Source organism: Petaurus breviceps, unplaced genomic scaffold, assembly GCF_028583685.1.
Source record: "Petaurus breviceps papuanus isolate PSGF00001 unplaced genomic scaffold, PetGlider_PUasm1.0 66, whole genome shotgun sequence".
In the NCBI taxonomy this organism is placed as follows: domain Eukaryota; kingdom Metazoa; phylum Chordata; class Mammalia; order Diprotodontia; family Petauridae; genus Petaurus; species Petaurus breviceps.
This window is the reverse complement of record NW_027186442.1, coordinates 4,810,640-4,831,964: the sequence shown is the minus strand read 5'-3', so window position 1 is coordinate 4,831,964 and position 21,325 is coordinate 4,810,640. Positions and strand designations below refer to the sequence as shown.

Here is a 21,325-nt window from a genome sequence, read left to right as displayed (position 1 = left end):
TAGCTAGAGACATGGTAGCCTTCTGATTTCTTCTCAAGACTTTCAAGCAGAGAGATTCTAAAATCAGTGAAAACTTTATTTTCCCTTTAGCAACAACTGTATTATAGTATTTAGACTCTGAAGAGACATTAGAGATCATTTAGACCAACTCTTATCATTTTATAGAGGAGAAAACTGGGACTTGTCAGGGGAAGAGACTTGCTCAGAGATTTGAACCCAGGTCCTCTCACCACAAATCCAGTGTTCTTTCCACAATAACATGCGGATCCTAGTAAATTCCTAAGGCAATTATTATAGCCTTTGGAGGTAGAAGTAACATTAGAAATAATCTAGTTCTACTCCCTCCTTGCATAAATGAGGAGAGTAAGGCCCAGGTATCTGAAGTGATTTCTCCAAATTCACATGTGGAATAAAATAGCAGGGGCAGAATTTGAATCCAGGTGATCTGACTCCAAAAGCAATATTCTTTCCACTATTCTATGCAGAAAAGTACAGCTGGGATAGAGTTTGGGCAATGTAGATAAAAGGAGGCCTGGGAAAGAAATTATATAGTCTACAGGGAAAAAGAATGTGAAAACCTACATTTGAGTTCTAGCTTACTAGCTATGTGACTTTGGGCAGATCACTTAGTTTCCCTCTCTAAACCTCAGTTTCCCTCTCAGTAAAATGAGCCCTAAGGTCTTTTCCAACTCGAATATTCTCTGAATGGTGCATTTCTGTTCATAAAATGCTTTTAAGACCACCCAGAAAATTAATGCTTTCATCAGCTAGAATCAGTCACCTTTAAGATGTTGGGCGCCAGGCAGGCTAAATTCATCCTGCTGCACACCTGGTGTGGACAAAGGAGGAGGCCCATAGGGCAGGAACGGAAAAGAATGAGGCATCCAGTCCAACTTGTATCTCAGCAGGAATCCCTCTACAACATTTCTAACAGCTTGAAAACCTCTAGTGCAGATTAACAGGGGCACAGGAAATACTGACTGGTAGGTAAGAAGAAGGTACAGGGTTTTAATATTTTTAAAAATAAAATTTATCATTATCTTTTGTTTTTTACATCACCTACATTTTCCAATGTAGCCCTCGCCTCTCCCAGAGTTATTTCCTGTAACAAAGAATAAAAAAGAAGGAAAAAGACCCCAGCTCAGCAAAATCAAAGAACACATCAAAAAAGGCTAAGGTTAAGTGCACTGTTCCAAACCCATAGTGGTTCACTTTTGCAAAGAAATAGAGATGCCTTTTCTCATCTCTTCTTTGGGACCAAGCTTAAGGACCTTAGTCTTTTAATGCATATTTGTGATCAGGATTAAATAAACTACAATGTCAGGGAAAGCTATTAATATTGATTATAAATTTAAATATTTAAATTTAAATATATTTACATTATATTTAAATAACGATTATATTAATAGATACAAGAGAACTAACAAAGTGAGAAGAGAAAAACTAAATCTATGTTTCAACTGTAAAGTTCAATTCAGTAATCATAGATTAAGCACCTACTATGTACAGAGCACTGTGATAGGTGGTAGGAGAGATATAAAGTTTAGACGACAGGTCCCTGTAATACTAATTACTGTCATTTATTTGAACTACCTACCATTTATGCCTAATTACCATGCAGCACAGTAACAATTATGTATATCATTAAATAGGTGTCAGATTAAGAAAAAAAAAAGACTTTCAGTAATAGGAACTTCCTACCTCCTGAGGCAACCCATTCTATCTTGGGACCGTTAGCAATTTTTTCTTTAAATTGAACTGAAATCTGTCTCTCTGTAATGGTACCTAGATGAATCGTTACACCAGATATTTCTTGTATGACAGACCCCACTTTGATCTTCCTGGAGAAGAATTCTTACATAAAGGGAAAAGGTGAGGTACCAAGGTGCTGTGGTAAGGCTGTGTAATTTATTTATTTTTTACGTACTATTTAATTTTTAAATTTAATTTTAGCTTAAATTAAAAAAATTAAAATTTCAAAAATTATTTAAATATTATTTTCCTTTTTTGAATGACTATCCCTCTTCCACTACCCCTACACACAATAGAACCCTTCTTTGCAACAGATATCTATGGTCAAGGAGAAATCAATATGTTGGCCACGTTTGAAAATAAATTTCTCATTCTGCACCTATTTTCCATTATTTCTCTGCTGAAAGGTAAGAGACATGCTTCCCCCATTAAATCCTTTGAAATCATGATTGTTTCCATTGTTGATTAGTTGCGAAGGCTTTCAGTGTTTTCCTTTATGTTCTTGTCACCATTGTGCTTATTCTTTTCTTGGTTTTGTGTTGATTCATGTAAGTCAATCCAAGTTTCTCTGAATTCTTCATCTTTTATTTCATAGGATACAATAAAATGCCATTGCATTTCTGTGTCATAATTTGTTTAACTAGTAGCCAATTTATAGCCAACTAACTTTCACCAGACACATTTTAAAGGTAGGATTTTCTGGAATCTATCAAGCTCAGTAAATCAGGTCATCTACAGGGAGGATTTGCCATGATACTCTTTCCCTAGAAAGATGTATTTCTTTCTTAGTTTGGAATTCATGTTTTCAATTCATTTAGTCTTTGGAATTTATTGAGTACTTGCTATATATATACATTACAATTAGAAATGTTTCAGTGTATCAGTCAATAAATATTTATTAAACTCCTATTATGTTCCAGGCATTGTGCTGAGTTCTAAGGCTTCAAAGAAAGGTAAAAGACAGTCCCTTACTCTTAAGGAACTCACAGTCTCATGAAGGATATGACATGCAAATAACTATGCATAAATATGCTAGGATCAGGATGAATTTGAAGCAATCACCAGAGGAAAGGCACTACTAGCATTAAGGGGGATCAGAAAAGGTTTCTTGAGATTTTAGCTGGAACAAAAAGGCTGCCTAGGAAGCCAAGAGGTGGAGATAAGGGGGGAGAACCTTAAAGGCATGGAGGACAGCCAGTGAAAATGCCCAGAGTCTAGGGATAGCTACTCTTGTTCAAGGAACAAGAAGACCAGTGTCCTTGAATCAAAGAAGTGGGAGTGGAAAGTGTAAGAACACTGGAAAGTTGCAAATGGAAGATACATTAGGAAGGGTTTTGTGGTTCACTGAAATTGATTTGGTACTAGAAGACAGGTTCAAATCCCAGCTTTATTACTTACTACAGTTATCCCTTCTGCATCATGATTTTCCCCATGGTGGTTGTGCTATATGTTAGGTTGGCATAAGAAATGAAATGGGAATTTTTTGAGAGTTTTGCGAAAGTCACAGATGACACGAGAAGGCCAGCAGATGATTCAGAGTCTATGACCAAATACTTAACCCAAATTTTACAATAAGGTACTGTAAGCACCCCATATAAGAAAAAGAAAAAATTCAGACTTCTTCTTGGGTAGGGAGGGCCAAAAATTTTATGTGGATTTTCCAGATTGTGGGGTAACAGCACCCTTAACCTCCCTGGTATGGAAGGGATAACTGAAGTTATGTAATAAAAGCATCTAGGTGGTACAATGAATAGAGTGCTGGGCTTGGAATGATCAGATTTCAAATTCAACCTCAGACATGCCTTAGCTGTATCACCTTGGGCAAGTTACTTGACCTCTGTTTGCCTCAGTTTCCTTAACTGTAAAGTGGAAAAAATAATAGCACCTACCTCATAGGGTTGTTATGAGGATCAAATGAGATATTTGTAAAGTTCTTAGAACAGTGTCTGCTATGTAGTATGCATTTAATATGCTTGCTTCCCTCTCCCCGTTCCTTCTCTAGCCATGTGACCTTGGACAAGTCATTTCTCCCTTTCTAGGTATTAGTTTCCTATATTGTCTATATGAGTGGTTGTCTATCATATGCAAATGTATGGATTTGAGCTAGATAACCTCTTATGGTACTTTCCTGCTCTAAATCCTATGGTTCTATGGTTGTCCTCTCAGGCCTCCTTGCCTACCCACACCCTATCCATCCCTAAGAGTCTACTAAAAATTCTCTTTGAAGCTTTTCCCAGCAACTCTGGTCTAGGGTGATTTTTTTTGGGGGGAGGGCAGTTGGGATTAAGTGACTTGCCCAAGGCCACATGGCTAATTTTTGTGTTAAATGTCCGAGGCTGGATTTGAACTTGGGTCCTCCTGACTCCAGGGCCGGTGCTCTATTCACTGTGCCACCTAGCCATCCCGGTGATTTCTAACTTTACTGATTTCTAATGGCACTTATTTGTCTATACCCCTCGGCTTGGTACTGTGTCATGTCATTAATCACTAGTACTCTTTGTATGTGTACTTTTGTATTTGCACATATGATAATATATCTTTCAGATGTTTGCATATAGAATCAACCATTGAACTTCAGAGCTAGAAGAGGCCTTAAAATCATAGAACCCTATGTTAGAACAGCTAGGTCTTAGAATTCTAGATCTCCAAAATGTTATAAGTTAGAAGGTAGCTTTAGAATCATAAACATAGACTACCATAGTCGTTAGGGACCTTACAAATCCTAGAATAAAATGTTGAAACTAGAATGGACTTCAGAAATTATATAGTCCAATGTTCTTTTTACAGACAACAAAAGTAAAGGCAAGGGGTTAATGATTTGATCAAGACTGCATGAAAAGGTTGGATTGAAATATATATTTTATGTAATGAGGGAGTAGCTGACAAAAGTCCAGACTTCAGAAAATTCTCAGATTTGTTCCTTCTGGTGGATTATATAGAGCAGATATTTCCTGCTTACTTCTAATCTAACATATGGAACATTGGGGAGCCTGTTTCAAGCCATGTGTGACTGATGGGCTAGAGCTGGGTGATGATGAAAAGTGCTCTAACTGGCTACAGAGTGGGAAGAAATGATGACTCAGGAGGTGCTGAGCCAGGCTTGAGTTCACATACAGAAGGGACTTCTGGCCCATGTCTCCCTCTTTTTCCTTCCCTGTGGTTAGTAAGGCAAGAAGTTCTTGTAAGTCTCTAAGAGGGGGAGGGGCAACAAGTTCTGTCTGTGAACACATAATTCTTCTGTTTTTCTTGTGTTTGTTCTTCCGTCAAATCAGATAGGTGCATTTTGGGAGAAAGAATGGATCAAGTTTTGATGTGAATTTTGAAGAATCAGAGGAAGTACTTGTAGATGGATGTGAAAAGCTAGTCATCTCAGTATAGCAGCAGCTCCAGGGATTGTAACTTGTGGTGATGGAGAGAAGTGCTGGTTATGGACTCTAGAAAGAGACTGATTTTCAGAAGTCAAACCTAAGAGAAACTTCATAAGGACTCCACAGAAGGAGCAAAGGTCTCATAAAGAGAGGTCTTGAGGTATACTTTGGCCCCAGATATTGTCTATATGAGTGGTTGTCTACCTTTTTACTTTTAAGATTGTACCCACTTTTTCTTTTTTTTTTTTTTCAAAGCAATTGGGGTTAAGTAACTTGCTCAAGATTACATGGCCAGTTATTTTGTGTGGGTGTTAAGTATCTGAGGCCGGAATAGATCCAGGTCTCCTGACTCCAGGGCTGGCGCTCTTACTCACTGAGCCACCTGGCCTCACCAGCCCACTTTTTCTATGGAACTTGTGTCTAAATATGGGAGAATTATTTTTTGTAATGATGGTTGTTGTTATCTTTTCTCATTAATCCCTTCTCTAAAAACTAATAGATTTCTACTGATAGATAATGGTGAACATACTGGATGGGGGCTCATGAATAACAGTACTAGAAACTCTAGCATACTGGAGTTTACCTAGTATTACCCATCAGTGCTACCCGTAGAACTCTGATAAGAGAAATGATTAGCTTTCTTCTGGGAACCCAACTTGTCATTGCAGAGGAAGTTGCTTCAGGGTGGTGGTGAGAGGTGGGGGCAAGGCATTGCTAGATGTATATAAATATATCTACTCATATGCAAAGCCTTCATTACTGAAGTTATCTCTACTTCTTAAATCTGATGGCAATTACCCGATAATTAATTATGTGATATCCTGTGACCTTTTTTTCTATTATAATCTAGCATTATTTTAATCTCTTGTTAACTTTTCATGTGTTCATATTTTCTTTTTCTTTTCAAAATTATTTTAATAGCCCTGACGTCAGAGAATATGTCTTATGCTTCCAAATTCTTTTTGGCTCCTAGCATAGTGATCATTACTTAACATTGGCAAGTCATTTTCTCTGAGCCTCAGTTTCCTAGTCCACAAAATGGAGACAAATACATTTTCACTCCCTGCCTCATAGGGTTTTTTGAGCAAAGTGCTTTATTAATATTAAAATGCTATGCAAATATGAGTTTTTTAGCAAAAGCTTTTAATAATGATTTTTAAGATATCATAGGTAGAAGATTGGATTGGGAAGATGCAGAATCATAGCTAGGATTTCTTTCACTTCAGATAAAACCAAATGAGCAGGGCTAAACTAAGGGGCGGGGATTTTAGCACAAAGGACAAGCTGATAATGACTGCAATTAGGACAGAAGACAAGGTAGCATATCTCCTAGAGAATCTGTCCATCACTGCCCATCCCAGGAGAAGGTTTTGGGGGAAGAGGTGGAGTCTGGGAGAGAAGAGTCATGGTGTCTGGACTTTAGCATTGGTAGTCACTCTTCATGTAGTGTGGGGTGGTGGAGGAGTAAAGTAGCAGATGGTGGTGAGAAAGGAGGAGAAAATCCCTTAAGCAAGATGTTGGCACCTTGGTGGCAAAGCCCTATTTGCTACTTATAGTTCTAGAGAGCTAGGTCTGAGTTCAGAAAAAAAGGAATGGGACATGTCAGTTTTGAGATAGATGCCCTTTGGACATCTAATTGGTAACATCTAGTAGGGAGTTGATGATATGGTACCAGAATTAAGGTGGACATATAGATATGAGAGTCATTAGCATAGATACAATAATTAAACTCATGTGATCTTAAGGAGTCACCAAATGAAGGAAATGGAGAGAGAAAAGAGAAGAGGGCCCAGGAGAATCTTGGGGTATACCTATATTTAGGAGGGACAATAAGGATGAAGATCTCATAAATGAACCTGAAGAGTAGTCACACAGATGGGGGAACTAAAAGAGAACAGTATCATGGAAATTCAGAGAGGAGAGAAAAAATTAGGATTGAGAAAAGGCTATCAGATTTTATAATGAAGGGATGAGTGGTAACTTTGGAAAGGGCAATTTTAATCAAGTCAGGAGGCTGTAAGCCAGATTGTGGAGGCTTTGGAAGAAAGTGGGAGAATAAATTCCTTTTTCCTTTTCTTTTTTTTTTTTTTTTTGGGAGAAGATTTCCTTTGTTTATAGGCTAAAATACAAAATTCTGGCATTTGAAGTCCCTTACAAGTCAGCTCCAAATTACTTTTCCAGACTTATTGTTAGTTTTTTTTTTTTTTGCTTTTTGGAGGGGGGAAAGGAGAGAAATTGGGGTTAAGTGACTTGCCCAAGGTCACACGGCTAGTAAATGTTAAGTGTCTGAGGTCAGATTTGAACTCAGGTTCTCCTAATTCCAGCCCGTGCTCTATTCACCGAGCCACCTAGCCACCTCTACTTGTTAAGTTCTTACTTCCAGCCTACTTCCTCACTTCAAACTTTATGTTAAGGCTGGGCTCTACATATTTCTGAAGGGAATGTTTAGCTGATCTTGCTGCTGCTTTCTTGGGTCACTGAATGTTGTTTTATTCTAGGATCTCAGGGATAGCTCAGACTGAGGACATGAAAGCTTTCAGTTCTCTCAAAGTTGTCTAATCCAAGGCAAATTCTGACATCTGTCTTCCTGGTCTGCAGTTTTCCAAATTGGGTTTGGGTCTGAGTAATATGCCTGTGGGCTTGCTCTCGTTGGAGTTGCAGTAGACTACTTATGGAGTCAAGCACTATCAGACAGCTGGAAAACTCTGCTGGTTTACAATGAATGAACTGCAAGATTCCATTTAATCTGGGATTCCTGACCTGGTTATTCAATTCCAGGTTTCACACTAAGCTAGAACTAAGACCCCATTCAGCTTCTGAGAGTCCCAGAGCTCCTGCTTTCTTCTGAAATTGTTCCTTGCTTAGTATACAGCCTAGGGCACATGGTCACTCCTCAAAGCCATCCCTGGGTACAGACACTCTCCCCAGTCCACTATGGATAAATGTGGGTAAATGACTCAGAACTGGTGAGTAGCATCTGTTTGGTTGCCAGTTGGCCACTGTTCTGTAGCCTGTACAAGTGTAGGCCCTTGTGTACTGGATTTGGGACCTCTTCTTGTCCCTGTGAATACTTCCTTGGGGCCATTCCTAGTTAGACCCTGTCCCTACTATCTGCAGACCTCTGTCTGCAACCTGAGTGCCAACCTGATTTGGAAAAATTACTCAATGTTATTTTATTTTCTTAGATTTCCCAATAAGGACTCAGTCTGTTATATTTTCTAGATCCACTTAGAGGAGTTGTGTAGTCGGCCTCAATTGGACTTTTGTCTTGCTTCTTTGCCCCTTGGCCCTGCCCCTCCTTTTCAGACTTCATGAGTGATATCTGCCTTGACACTTTCTATATTTCCTAAAATTGGACGGCTCCTCCTTGTTCAGTCTCATTCTACAATTGCTCACCTCCGTATCTTTGCATACACTGAGCACTTTTGCTCCTTTGTCCTTGTTCTTCTTTGTGTCCATTTACGGCCATCCTGGAAGGTCAAGGCTCAGCTCAGGTGTCATATCATTCTCAATTATTTTTTCTTGGTCACTTTTGAATCTCTCAGACCCACACTGTATGACCTCTCCTGTACATTGAACAGTTTTCTAGCTAGCTTTGTGTTGTGTATATCTCTTCTACTCTATCAGAATGTAAAATCCTTGAAGGTTTCTGTTCAGTCATTTTCAGTTGTGTTCAGCTCTTCATGTCCCTATTTAGGGTTTTCTTGCAAGGATACTGGAGTGGTTTTCCATTTCCTTCTCTAGCTCATTTTAAAGATGAGGAAACTGAGGAAAGCAAGGTTAAGTGACATGCTCAGGGTCACACAGCTATCAATTGTCTGGTGCCAGATTTGGACTTTTAGGAAGTCTTCCTGACTCCACGCCTGGCATTCTATCCACGTTGCCACCTAGCTGCCCTTTCCTTGAAGGTATATACAACATGAGTTTTAAAATCTTCACATCTTTCCCTGTGTCTGGCACAGGATCTTGTACAAAGTACATATTCAACAAATGCTTTTACAATTGACTTGCTTTTAGCTCAGTTTAATACTATGAAAAGAAATTCCACAAATATTGTGTCAGCAAGGTTCAAGATCTTTGTGTTGATTACCGGAAGAGGCATAAAGGCAAAAACAATTTGTCCTCAGGAAGCTTATAATTGTGTGTGTATGTGTGTGTGTGTGTGTGTGCATGTGTGTAATAGGAAATAGGCCTTTTCATAAATAGCTGTAATATAAAATGGAATGTGATTTTGCCATGAGACAGGAGAAGAACAGTGTCATGTTTCTGAGAAGGAAGAGATGACTTTTAGGTAAAGGGATCATAGGATCTTTATAGAAAAGAGAGCATTTGAACTTGACCTAGAATTATGGGAGGGTATTCAATACATCAGAGGACTTCTTCCACACATCAGGAACACATCATGCAGAAGGATGGAAGTAGGAAAACACACTTCATGTTTGAGTTATAGAAAGTAGGACAGCTTGGCTGGAGGGCAACATCTATGAAGGGGATGAGTGGAAGATAAGACTGGAAAAGTAGGCTGGAGCCAGATTGTTGAAGCCCTTGAAAGACAGGCTAAGCCAGTCAGTGGTCAATGAGCATGGGAGGGATTTAGGTTGTCTTGGCAAAGGACCAGATTCGGAGTATGTGCTGGCCCTGCAAATCACTACTCGATGTCAAGGATGTCACAGAAGGGCTAACCCAGGTTTGGGTTAGGCTTAGATGACTTCTGAGGTCCCTTTCAACTCTGAAATTTTGTGACCTCTCAGAAGCCTCAATTTCACTATCCATTAAATGAGGGAATGGTCCAATCCCTAACTTTCTAGCTCAATATTCAGAGCTGGGTTTTATTTCTTCTTTTATGGTACTTAGCTCACTGCTTCAGATAGTCTGTGGTTTAGTATCTGTGTTTCAGTGATTTTTGGCATTGCTAGAATTGAGTTTTGCACAATTGTAATCTGGTCAGCTGATAAGCCTGGATGTGTGGTTTCCTCAGGGAGGCACTGATCTCCCACTTCTGGTCAGTGTCTCTCTGGCAGGAACCCAGGGATTCAGTCAGTTAGTGTTGTTCCAAGGTGGGGGATAGTGAAGGGGATTCCCACATGCTAGCCTTTGTTCTTACATTGAGTAAATCAGTGTTACCTGGGTTAAGTCCTAGTTCCAGGAGTATTTCACTGACATGGTTCACCAGAGTCTATTAGGATGTCTTCATTCCAAATATTTTACCTCTTCTAAGACTGCTTAAGTTATGTTAGCTTTTTATAGCTTTTAAGATTTTGATTCTAATACTCTGACCTTTTATACTATAAATCTAAGGAATTAGATTCTGCCTGCCAGGAATATGGGGGTGAAGTAGGTGATCTTTAAATTCTCTTTTAATTGCATGATTTTACACCTTAGATTGGCTTGAAGTAGTTTACACTTACGGTGTCTACACAGATGCCTGCCATCATGTTGTCACCTGGGTTTTGTTGCTTCAGGCTTTTCTTATGAAATACACTGATACAATTTAAAGAGCATTGGCCTTGGAGACAGGACACTTGGGTTCTGATTCTGCTGCTGGTTTGCTACGTGATCTTGGGGAAATACAGTTACCACTTTGGGTCTTGATTTTGCCTAAATGCATAAAATGGTATCTTTCACAGATTCTTGCCCCAGGTAATGGAAAGGGTCTGGTAAATGTTGCTTAGTCAATTAATTGATGTTCAGAGTCCTGTAACAAAAAATGCTAAGAAAAAAAAATGGTCACACAAAAACGATGACCTCCGGGATCAAATGGGAAAGCCTGTCTGGCTTTTAATCATCACCTGGCTCCTTCCTACCTTTCCAGTATCCTTACACCTTACTCCCCTCCATGTCCTCAACAATGTAGTGACATTACCCGCCTTGCTATTCCTCCAACAAGATAACTTATCTCTTGACTGTATTTTCACCAGCTGTCCCTGGAATTCTTTCCCTCCTCATCTCCACTTCTAGGCTTCCCTGGTTTCCTTCAAGTCTCAACTCAAGTTTTACTTTCTGAAAGAAACTGTTCCTTTTCCTCTTCAATGCTAGTCCCTTCCTTCTGGGATCATCTCCAATTTATCCTCTCTCTATATTGTTTGTACACAGTTGTTTACATGCTTTCTGAGACCCCATTAGATTGTAAGCTACTTGAAGCCAGGGACTATGTTTGCCTTCCTTTGTATCTCTCGTACTTGGGATGGTGCCTGAAACACAGAATGTGTTTAAGTGCCTGTTGACTTGGTTATTTTTGTTTAGAATTATGATTTAATTGTTGTAGAGTCCCCAAAGTGGAAATCTATTACTGTGTATTGACAACTCATCTGTAACATATTTAAAATTTAGACTTTATTAGGTCTCAGTTCTCTGAGCAGAGAGACACGAACTTATTTATAATATGTATAACTATATGTTTATATTTCCAATATGTACATAAAGTCATCTAATCTCCTGAACTTAAATAAATATAGTCATATTATGCTGTTCATTAACAGTATACAACAATGTCATGGCATAAGTATATACAATGTGTCTACTGTGAGAAAAATCACAGATTCACTTTTAACCTTTGTGACAACTACTGACTTCTCATTCATAGATTCACAGTCCTAACATTCAGTTGTCTTGGAATACCAATTAAACTTTTTTCTAAAGAATTCTCTTCGTTTCTTCATAAGACAAGGGTTAGACTTAGTTCTCTCAGGACATAAATTCTTTCATTCCTTATTTGTTCTCTTTTCATGACAGTTAAACTAACTTTTCAACATTCAATTGAATGTTAAATATCTACAGTATCTACAATTTCTTAGGGCGAGGCTATCAAAGCATGTGCTTTTTGTGTGTGTGTATATGTATGTATATTGTATGTATGTGGGAAGTTGTGTGGCATAGTGTATAGAGCACGGGGCTTGGAACCAGCAAGACTCATCTTCCTGAGTTCAAATCTGGCCACAGACACTTACGACCTGTGTGACCCTGGGTAAGTCATGTAACCTGTTTGCCTCAGTTTCCTCATCTGTAAGATGGTCTGGAGAAAGAAATGACAAACCATTCTAGTATCTTTGCCAAGAAATCTCCACATGGGGCCATGAAGTCAGACACAACTGAAAGGATTCAACAACACATGTATGTATGTATGTGTGTAAACCTTTCCTATATTGATATAATGCTTTGAAATTTTCCTCACAACCATCCTATGAGATTAATAATGCAAATATTATATTTTCTATTTTATAGGTGGGGAAACTAAGATTTTGAGAGGTTAATCAACATGTTCATGGAGCAAATAATGTGAACCCTGTTCTTCCTAATTCCAGATCTAACACTCTTTCCAGCATACCTTGCAGCCTCTCACTTTGGGAGCCTTCCGGAGAAAAGTAATTACTACTTATATCCTCCAGAGATTAAGAATTTTAAGAGGTCATTTACCTTTAGAGCCAAAGGGGGCTTTAGAGACCATCTAAGTGAACTCTTCATTTTAAAGAGGAGAAAACTGGGGCCTTAGGAAGCAGCGCATCTCACTTCAATGTACAGTGAAGTGAATTCATGATGGAGATGTGATTGAATCTCAGGTGTCCCCAGACTCAGCTCAGTGCTTTGTTCCTTATCCCCATGACTTATCTGACATCCAGATGAGAATTCAGTCCCTTCTCTTGGCTTTGTTCTTCCAACTGACTCTAGAAAAATGTTATTGCAGGTAAGGCAGGGGCAATGGAGAATCATTTTTATAATTCTACTGCCCAACCCTTGCCTCTTCTACGTTCAGATACTTTTCCATTTCAGGGGTATCTTTTTCAGGGCGTGTGTGGGCTAGAAACAGTATTACATATGCCTGTAAGTGGGTGGAGTGAGAGGTGTGGACTATGTCCTTGTTAATGCTTAATCAGCAGTGTGGGGCAACTTATCTAGATGGGATTGGTTGCTGTCGGTTCTGATTTTAAGGTCTTTTAAATCCGGACCTTTTAATAGATCCTCTATTTTCTCTTTTTCTGCCAGCTTTAAAGAGAAATTATAACGTAGGCCCTGCAAGTTACTGTGGGTTGGGATTTAAGATTACAGCATTTAGGAAGATTATGCATTTGATGAACAAGGAGAGGTGGTGTGTGTCATCCTTTGAAGGGCTTACCTTGCATAGGAAGTGAGTATTAATAGTATCTTAGCACCACTGAGATTAATGTCAATGGCGTCAGAATTGGAATGAACTGTGCAGAGTTGTTTGGAAGTTCAGTCACTTGAACATTTTTGGGGAGATTTTGCTCTGTGTGGGTGTATGTGCTGGGGCCAGCCAGCCAAGAGGTTTTTAATATGAAGATCCTGAGAGATTTAAATATCAAATGTGCAAGGGCTAAGTAAACAGCTTTAGCAAAAGTACCAAATGAAAGAAGGCTATCCATTTATGTTCTGAGATAAATTCTTTGAGTGGAAATCATCTCTGAGGAGACAAGTTTGGGCCAAAAGGGGATGTTGAAGCTTAATCTAGTTCTGTCCCATTTTCCTATGAACGCTGATAAGGACATTAACAGAGGAATGGGATCTCAAGTATCAACGAATTGAGGTGTGTTGAGAGGATGGATAGGCTGTTCCTTATTCTTAACAAGAGTTTTCACAGAACAGATGACCAGAATGGATTATATACAAAAATAAGTTGAGTCTTTAGAGATGTGATCAACTCACAGTGGGTAATACACTTGTATTCCAGAAATTTACACTGGTAAAAAACATAAATAGGTTGAAAAGGCATTTTAATAAATCTATAGTGTGTCACAAGAAGATGTTAAAGAATAGGTGATGTACCTGACCTTTAGAGGGCAATTGAGATATCCTCCCAAGATTCCTTGGTGTCCTGGTCCATAAGAAACAATAAGAAAAGATCCAGTTTGTTGGAAGGACCATGATTATATACAAGCTAACAATATGTCATAGACAGAGAACTAGACTAGAAAAATGGACCTTTGTTGGAATCCTGCCTCCGCTACTAACTACCTGTGTGGTCTTAGGGAAATAGTTTCCCCTCTTTGGACTTCAGTTTTCTCATCTGGGAAATGAAGGTGTTGGAGTAGGTGATATCTAAATCTGATGACCTTATGTGCTGACATTCAACACTAAGATCTGACCTAAACCCCAGAGATTTCATTCTGGCTTTCAGCCCATCATGAAGTTTCCCAGATTGTGACCACATGCTGCTCTTAGAAGTAGAAATAACACATTGCTTAGTTGTGACACAAAGGGTGAGACAGAAAATGGAGAAAGGCAATTATAGAGGTTATTCAGGAGCCAATCCTCCAATTTCTACCTTAAATATCTATCTTTTTATCTAAATGATGTATGCCACAGCATTTTTGGCATGAATCTGGACAGTTTACTCCATTCCCAGTTTTACTTTGTGTGTATAGATATAGTCTTCTCCAGAACTTAGTTTTTTTTTTTAATAGGTTCACTATATATAATCAGTTTATTCACCTAAAAAAGAGAAATGACTCCATTTCCTTGAGTTAAACTTTTGATCCTAGAAAGTGCAGATGTTCCAAAAGTGAATCTCTCTGAAATATGTTTCCTGCTTCTTAGCAGAAAAGTGATAGACTAGAGATGCAGAATGAGACATGGATTTTTCAGACATGGCAAATGTGGTGATTTGTTTGCTTATCCTTATTATGGGAGTGAGGTAGGCTTCTATGGCAGGACAAACTAATGGGCAGTAATAAAAATACAAAAAGAGAAAGAAAGAAAACAAAAAAAAAGAAAAGGAAGGAAAGGAGAAATGGAGAAAGGAAAGAAGGAAGGAAGGGGAAGGAAAAAGAGGAACATCAATAAAATATTAAAAATCTACAGAAGAAAACACTTTCAGAGGAAGGTACAAACAGGAAACGTTACTACCTTGTTAAATATACCTTTCACTTAAAAATACAATATTTAAGGGCCAGCTAGGTGGCACAATGGACAGATCACCAGTCAGGAGTTCAAATCCAACCTTAAATGCATACTAACTGTGTGACCCAGTCATTTAACACTGATTTCCTCTCTCTCCACAAAAAAAAAAAAAATAGAATATGTAACTGAAATGTTTTTTGATGATTAAGTTCATGAAAAATAAAACAAATCGTAATCTGTCTATAATTTCTGCATACAGACCAGCTTAAGGACTAAATTATATAGCATCATCTTTGCAATAAGTCACATTTCTATTGTAGCGGAACTCATCTGATCTGCTAGACAGACATCACTCTTTGAAGCATGCATGGAAACTGATCTGTGCCCTGACCACTTGCTTAGTAACATGAAGTTCAGAGGTTCTGGGTTGGTCTCTGTGTTTTCCCATGATTGGGATTGTACAAAGAAGACTGGCCACTGAGCTAGGAAGAGGGGCTCACTTAGCAGACTTTAAGAAAAGTGATTGTCTTTTCTTTCTTCCTCTCTTTGGACTATGTGTTTTGAGACTCAGGTAGACTTTTCTTCAGACTTCCAGCAAATTGAGGGGAAGGTATCTCTTTTCTCTCCCCCTGGTAGCAATGGTGACTAGCCATACATGGCAGTTGGTAAGAACACGTATTTGTCTAACTGGGCCTAAGACTCCATTTCAGCTGCCCACATGTCTCTTCTACTTTGTGTTCCCTTCCCTGAGCACCAGTGACAAAATAACAATTCCATGATGGGTGTTTTTGAGTCTTGGCAGTTAATACATGAGCTCAAGAGTTGTTCTTTAGTCTGGGTGCTGGCTCCCTAGAAGGAGGTGATTTCTATGACGATTTCTTGGAGGAGAGAATGTTAACTATACCAGAAAGATATTAGGGATGAAAGAACTAATATTACATCCTAGCTTGCCAGGAGATCTGGGTTTTTGATTTGCATAGGCAGAACAGGTCAGAGATGGAAGTAAATCATCTGTTCAATAGGGCCATAAGTTTCTCAAGAGAGTATAATAAGACTCATAGGTTCTTGATTCGTGTTGTAATGGTCAGTATGCACTTACGAGTCTTTTGCGTTTTAAGCATTTCTTTTGTAGTATAGGAAATAAATCATTCTCCTATTCCTGATATCTGCTATTCTGTAAAATGATGAATCTTTCTATAAAGATTGGGGGGTGATGGAGGGCAGATTCTTCTTCTTCCCCTTCTGGCCCATATGGACCATTTAGCTTTGAAGGGGAGCTCCCCTGTAGAAGTGGTTCCAAATACAATTTGCAGTCTCTCCAACTCTCCTAGAATTCCCAGAAATTCATCCAATCCATAGCTATTAAATGTCCCTGAAATTGTTCAAGCAATCTAGTTGTTTCCTTATTGGGAGGAGGAGGTATTCAAATCTTATGTAAAGATTAAGGAGAGGCAATCTTTATAGCTTTAAATATCATCAACCCTTGTGATTACATTACATTCTGGACCTTTTGTGACTATATCAACTGAGGTATGGGGGAAAACCCACACTTGCTGGAAGAGACCTTAGACCTCATTTAGTCTATCCTTCCTTCTTCTATTGTGCTAATTTTGTCTATGACATTCTTAGCAAGTGGTTTTCCCCCTTTGCTCAAACACCTATAATGACAGAATACTCACTACTTCACAAGGTAGCTTGCTCATTTTTGGACAGCTCAAAGACGTTCTTAAATTAAGAAGAAATCTGTTTCTCAATAACCTTACTCAACATTTACAAAGCACTCAATATATGCATAGCACAGTACGGGGCACCGGGGAAATACAAAATTGGAATTTTTGTCGTTGCTTAGTCATTGTCACTTTTGACTCTTTGTGACCCCATGGACCATAGTTCTCTAATACTGTCCATGAGGTTTTCTTAGCAATGATACTGGAGTGGTTCGACATGTCTTTCTCCAGTGGATTAAGGCAAATAGAAGTTAAGTGACTTGCCCAGGGTCACACTGTTAGTTTCTGAGGCCACCTTTGAGCTCAGGTCTTTGTGACTCCAGGTGCAGTACTCTATCTGCTGAGCCATCTAGATTTAGGACAAGATTTAAATAAGCTATTGCTATTATGGAGCTTACAGTCTAATAAGGAGGTAAAACAAAACAAAACAAAACAAAGCCCTAACAACCAGATACAGATATACGGCAAAAGAATACATGGTAAACATCATAATACGTGATAAACTTCCACCTCTTCACCCTAGTACACCCATTTGGATCATCACAAAGCAAGGTTATTTTTTCTCCCTGTTGGAGAAAGCCTTTCAAATGCCTAAAAACAGTTGTTATCCCTATCCTGTTTCTTCCCTATCTCCCACTCCCACCACTACACTTTGTCTCCTTTTCCTCAGGGTTAATTCTCCTAGTTCACAGGGTCATAAAGTTTAGAACCCTCAGGAACCTGAATGATCGTATTTTCCAGTCATTCATTTGATAGATGAGGAAAGTGAGTCTCTTAGAGCTGAAGGGGCTTGTGCCTTGTAACTAGGCACTCAGAGAAAAGAAGACTAAAGGGACATATGATAGCTGTCCTCAAATATTTGAAGGGCTGTCATGTGGCAGGAGAGGAGAGGGTAGGGAAAACTTCTAGAACAATTAAAATTGCCAGTAGGTAGTGAGCTTGATAGGCAGTGAGCTCCCCATCACCATAGGTCTTTGAGTACTGACCACTTGTCAGGGATGTTTTCAAGATAGGTCCTGCTTAGGTGTGATGTTTCCAGTTCTGAGAGAATATTAAGTGGCAGAGCTAGGGTTAGAAGTCAGGTCTTATGCCAATATTAGAGCTCTCTATACTTTTTTTAACCCTTCCTTAGGCAACACAATCCAGGCAGTTGATAAATTGATAAAGTCAGTCAACATACATTTATTTAGAGTTCTATATGTACCAGGCACTGTGCTGCTTATGTAAACACTGGGGATTCAAAGGAAAGCAAAAATTATCCTTGCCCTCAAGGAATTTATCATCTAATTGTGGAGACATGTAAATACCTGGGTACATATACATACACACATATATGTTGTAAAATAATCTCAGTGGGGAAGTTACTATCAGTTGGAGTAGGGAGTGGGAGGAGGATCCTGAAAAGATCTCATGCAGAAGATAGAATTTGAGCTGAGGCCTTAACCTAAGAGACAGATGTGAAGATCTAGCAGGCTCATTCCAAGCATTAGGGATAATCGATGCAAGGTCATGGACACAAGACTGAATGCCACTGGGGAGGGATTGCAAGCAGACCAATTTAGGTGAGTATAAGAAAGCTGGAGAGTGAAGTTAAGATTGCATCATGAAGAGCTTTAAATGCCAAATGGAAGACTTTATATTTAAATCTGGATGTCACAGGGAATGAATCAAATAGTGGCATGATATGGTCATTTTGGAGGCTGTGTGGAAGATGGATTGGAGTCAGGGAGAAACTTGAGTTAGGAAGACTATTTTAATAGTACAGATGAACAATGATAAAGTGAAAGACAATGTTTATTTACATCATTAGTTCTGTAATTGAGGATGGGGTTCCTTCCTCTCCCCTACTTCCTGTAATAGTAATGGAATTTAAAGATCCCCCTGTATTGGCTTGGTTTTTGGATTGATTGTGTTAAAACCCAGAGCTTGTGAATCCCACTTGTGAGATGGACTTGTTGACATGAAAAGAGAGGGCTGAACTGGGAGGAACTGGTGACGTAAATTTAGAGAGACACAAGCAAAGAGAGAGGCAGAAGAACTTTTTGGAAGCAGCATCTCGGAGGCAGAGAGAGACAGAGAGGATTTCCGAGGGCCAGTTTGAATTGCCCAGGACTTTTGAGAGCTGCCACCCAGAGCTGCCAATGACTGAGGAGACATGGCTGTTATGCTGGTACTTTGTCTGTCTGTTTTGATGTTGTTTTGCCAGATTTGTCCACTGGTGAAAGACAGTCTTGCTGTTGCAGAGGTCCTGGAACCTCACTGTTGGTTCAGAGCTCCTGAGACTGTTCTGCAGACAGAGAGTGAATTCTGTCCACTGGTGAAGGACAGTGCTGTTGTTGCAGAGGTCCTAGAACCTGGCTGTTGGTTCAGAGCTCCTTTGACTGTTCTGCAGACAGACAGTGAATTGTGCCCACTGGTGAAGACCAATTCTGTTGTTGCAGAGGTCCTGGCACCTTACTGTTTGTTCAGAAACCCTGAAGAAGGATTTTCTTGTTGTAGGTTTACAGAAATCCTGGAAGGGGGTTTTGCTAATGTTTTCAGGGGTCCTAGGACTGTTCTGCAGACAGAGAATGAATTAATGAGGATGCTGGCAATGTATCTTGTGGCCTTGCTAAGCTTTGTCTCCCCAGGAACAAAGATTGCTGAGAACATGCCTTGGGTCAAGATGAAGAAAAGAGCTCTCTTTGGGTATTAAATGCTGTGCTTAAGCTTGTTGTAATTCTGGGGTAGATTCAGTTGTGATCCAAGGGTGGGAAACTTTTGACTTTTTTGTGCTCTGTGATTGGACAAATGAATGTACTTTACTAATGACTGGAAACTAATCTCCATTTGAGAAGAGGGGCTTTGTGATGGACTAAATGAATGTACAGCCTAGGGGTGGAGTAGTATTTAGAAGAGGGACTTTGTGATTGATTAAATGAATGTAATGTCCAGGGGTGAAGTAGTACTTGATCACATCGAATTACACTTGGTGAATGCTGTATTTTGAATTATGCTATATTTTGATTTTCTCTGTTCTTAATTTTTCACTGAATAAAATGGAGGGCAGCTATGCTGGTATTTTGAACCTTGGGAAGTTGCCTTTGCTTGGCATTATACTCCCCTCCAAAGATATATATGTGGACAGAGCTGAGTTGCTAGCCTCTACTAGTTAAGCCTCACTAGAACTGGTTTAAACAACATTTTCTCCCATATAGAGCAATTCAGTCTGGTGGATAGAGAGCCAGTCTTGAAGCCAGGAAGACCTGGGCTCAATCCTGCCTCTGCCACATTCTGGCTGTGTGACTCAGGGGAAGCCACCTAACCTCTCTGAGCACTCAAGGTAACTGTCTAAAACTAAGTGGAGAGAAAGGTGCCAAATAGTATTAGTGAAGGGAATTTCCTCTATCAAGAACTCCTTCTGTTCACAAGGCCAATCCCTATGCTTTCACACATCAGACTGTGGGAGAAAAGCAGGTCACCTGGTTTCTTGAAACTTAATTAAGGAAAAGTGGGATTAAAAAAAAAAAAAAGAAAGGGTTTCAAAAGGAAAAAAAACCTGGGCTGCCTTGTCCTTACCTTGTTCCTGAAGGGTGGAGCACCCTGCCTGGGGAGATGGAAACCTGGAACAAAGACGTGTTTTTGAAATGTCTGTGGCTCTGCTTTGCCTCATCCCTCCTGCTGGATCTGAAGGTGGGTTTGCCTGTTTTTATTCAGGACGCAGACCATGAAATATTTTCATTTTTGGCTTGTTCCATTAGCCCTTTCAGACCCTCTATCAAGCTCACCCTTTTCCATAGTGCCCTGAAGGTGATAACTCTAAAAGGGTCTAGTTGTGTGACAAGGAGAGAGGGCAGGCCAGGGGAAGACAGGAGAAAGGATTGTTTCCCTTTCTCTCCCCATTCCAATCTCCTTTTTTGTTTATCTATTGATTTTAATCCTGTCCACAGGTTTGAAGAAAACAAACAAAAAATCCCAAAGATTTAAGGAACCCAGTTCAGGCCTCAACAAGATAAAAAAGTTATCAAACTAGTTTTTGGAGCAAGCACAGTTAAGAGATTACTCCATCTCAACTCATTTAGATTTGGGAGGGACTTTTGAAATTATTTAGGTCTAGTCCAAACCTTTCCTTTTCCAAAGGAAAATCTGCTACAGACCTAAGCAAGGGGGATTCAATGAAAGGCAAAAACAAGCCCACAAGGAACTTACAGTCTAATTGGGAAGACATGTAAATACCTGGGTAGACACAAGACATATACATAGTAGTTGTAAAGTAATTTTAGTGGGGGCAGCTAGATGGTGCAGTAAATAGAGCACTGGCCCTTTGGTCAGGAGGTCCTGAGTTCAAATTCGACTTCAAACACTTAACACTTACTAGCTGTGTGACCTTGGGCAAGTCACTTAATCCCAATTGCCCTGCCTTCTCCCCTCCAAAAGGGCAAAATAATTAGTGAGAGCCAATGCAAAGTCGTGGAGACAGAAGAGGAAAAGTGAATCGTTCAGGATCACATGGGTGGTACAATGCAAAGATGTGAAGCCAGATCTTGTGACTCCAGTGTCAATGCCTATACCATTGGACCAGGTTTCCTTTTGATAGGAGTTGCCATGTTTCTGAGGGCAAAGAAGAGGGACTTTGGAGACAGACTA

At 39.5% G+C, this 21,325-nt stretch overlaps 1 long non-coding RNA gene across 1 annotated transcript in view; it reads right to left on the bottom strand.

The window, feature by feature from the left end:
- LOC138173878 (uncharacterized) overlaps window positions 1-20,385 on the bottom strand; it is a 33,147-nt gene extending 12,762 nt beyond the window's left edge. The window contains exon 1 of the long non-coding RNA XR_011171558.1: window positions 20,258-20,385. This is a non-coding gene — a long non-coding RNA (uncharacterized lncRNA). The remainder of the gene's footprint in view (window positions 1-20,257) is intronic.
- Between the last annotated feature and the right edge of the window lie 940 nt (window positions 20,386-21,325).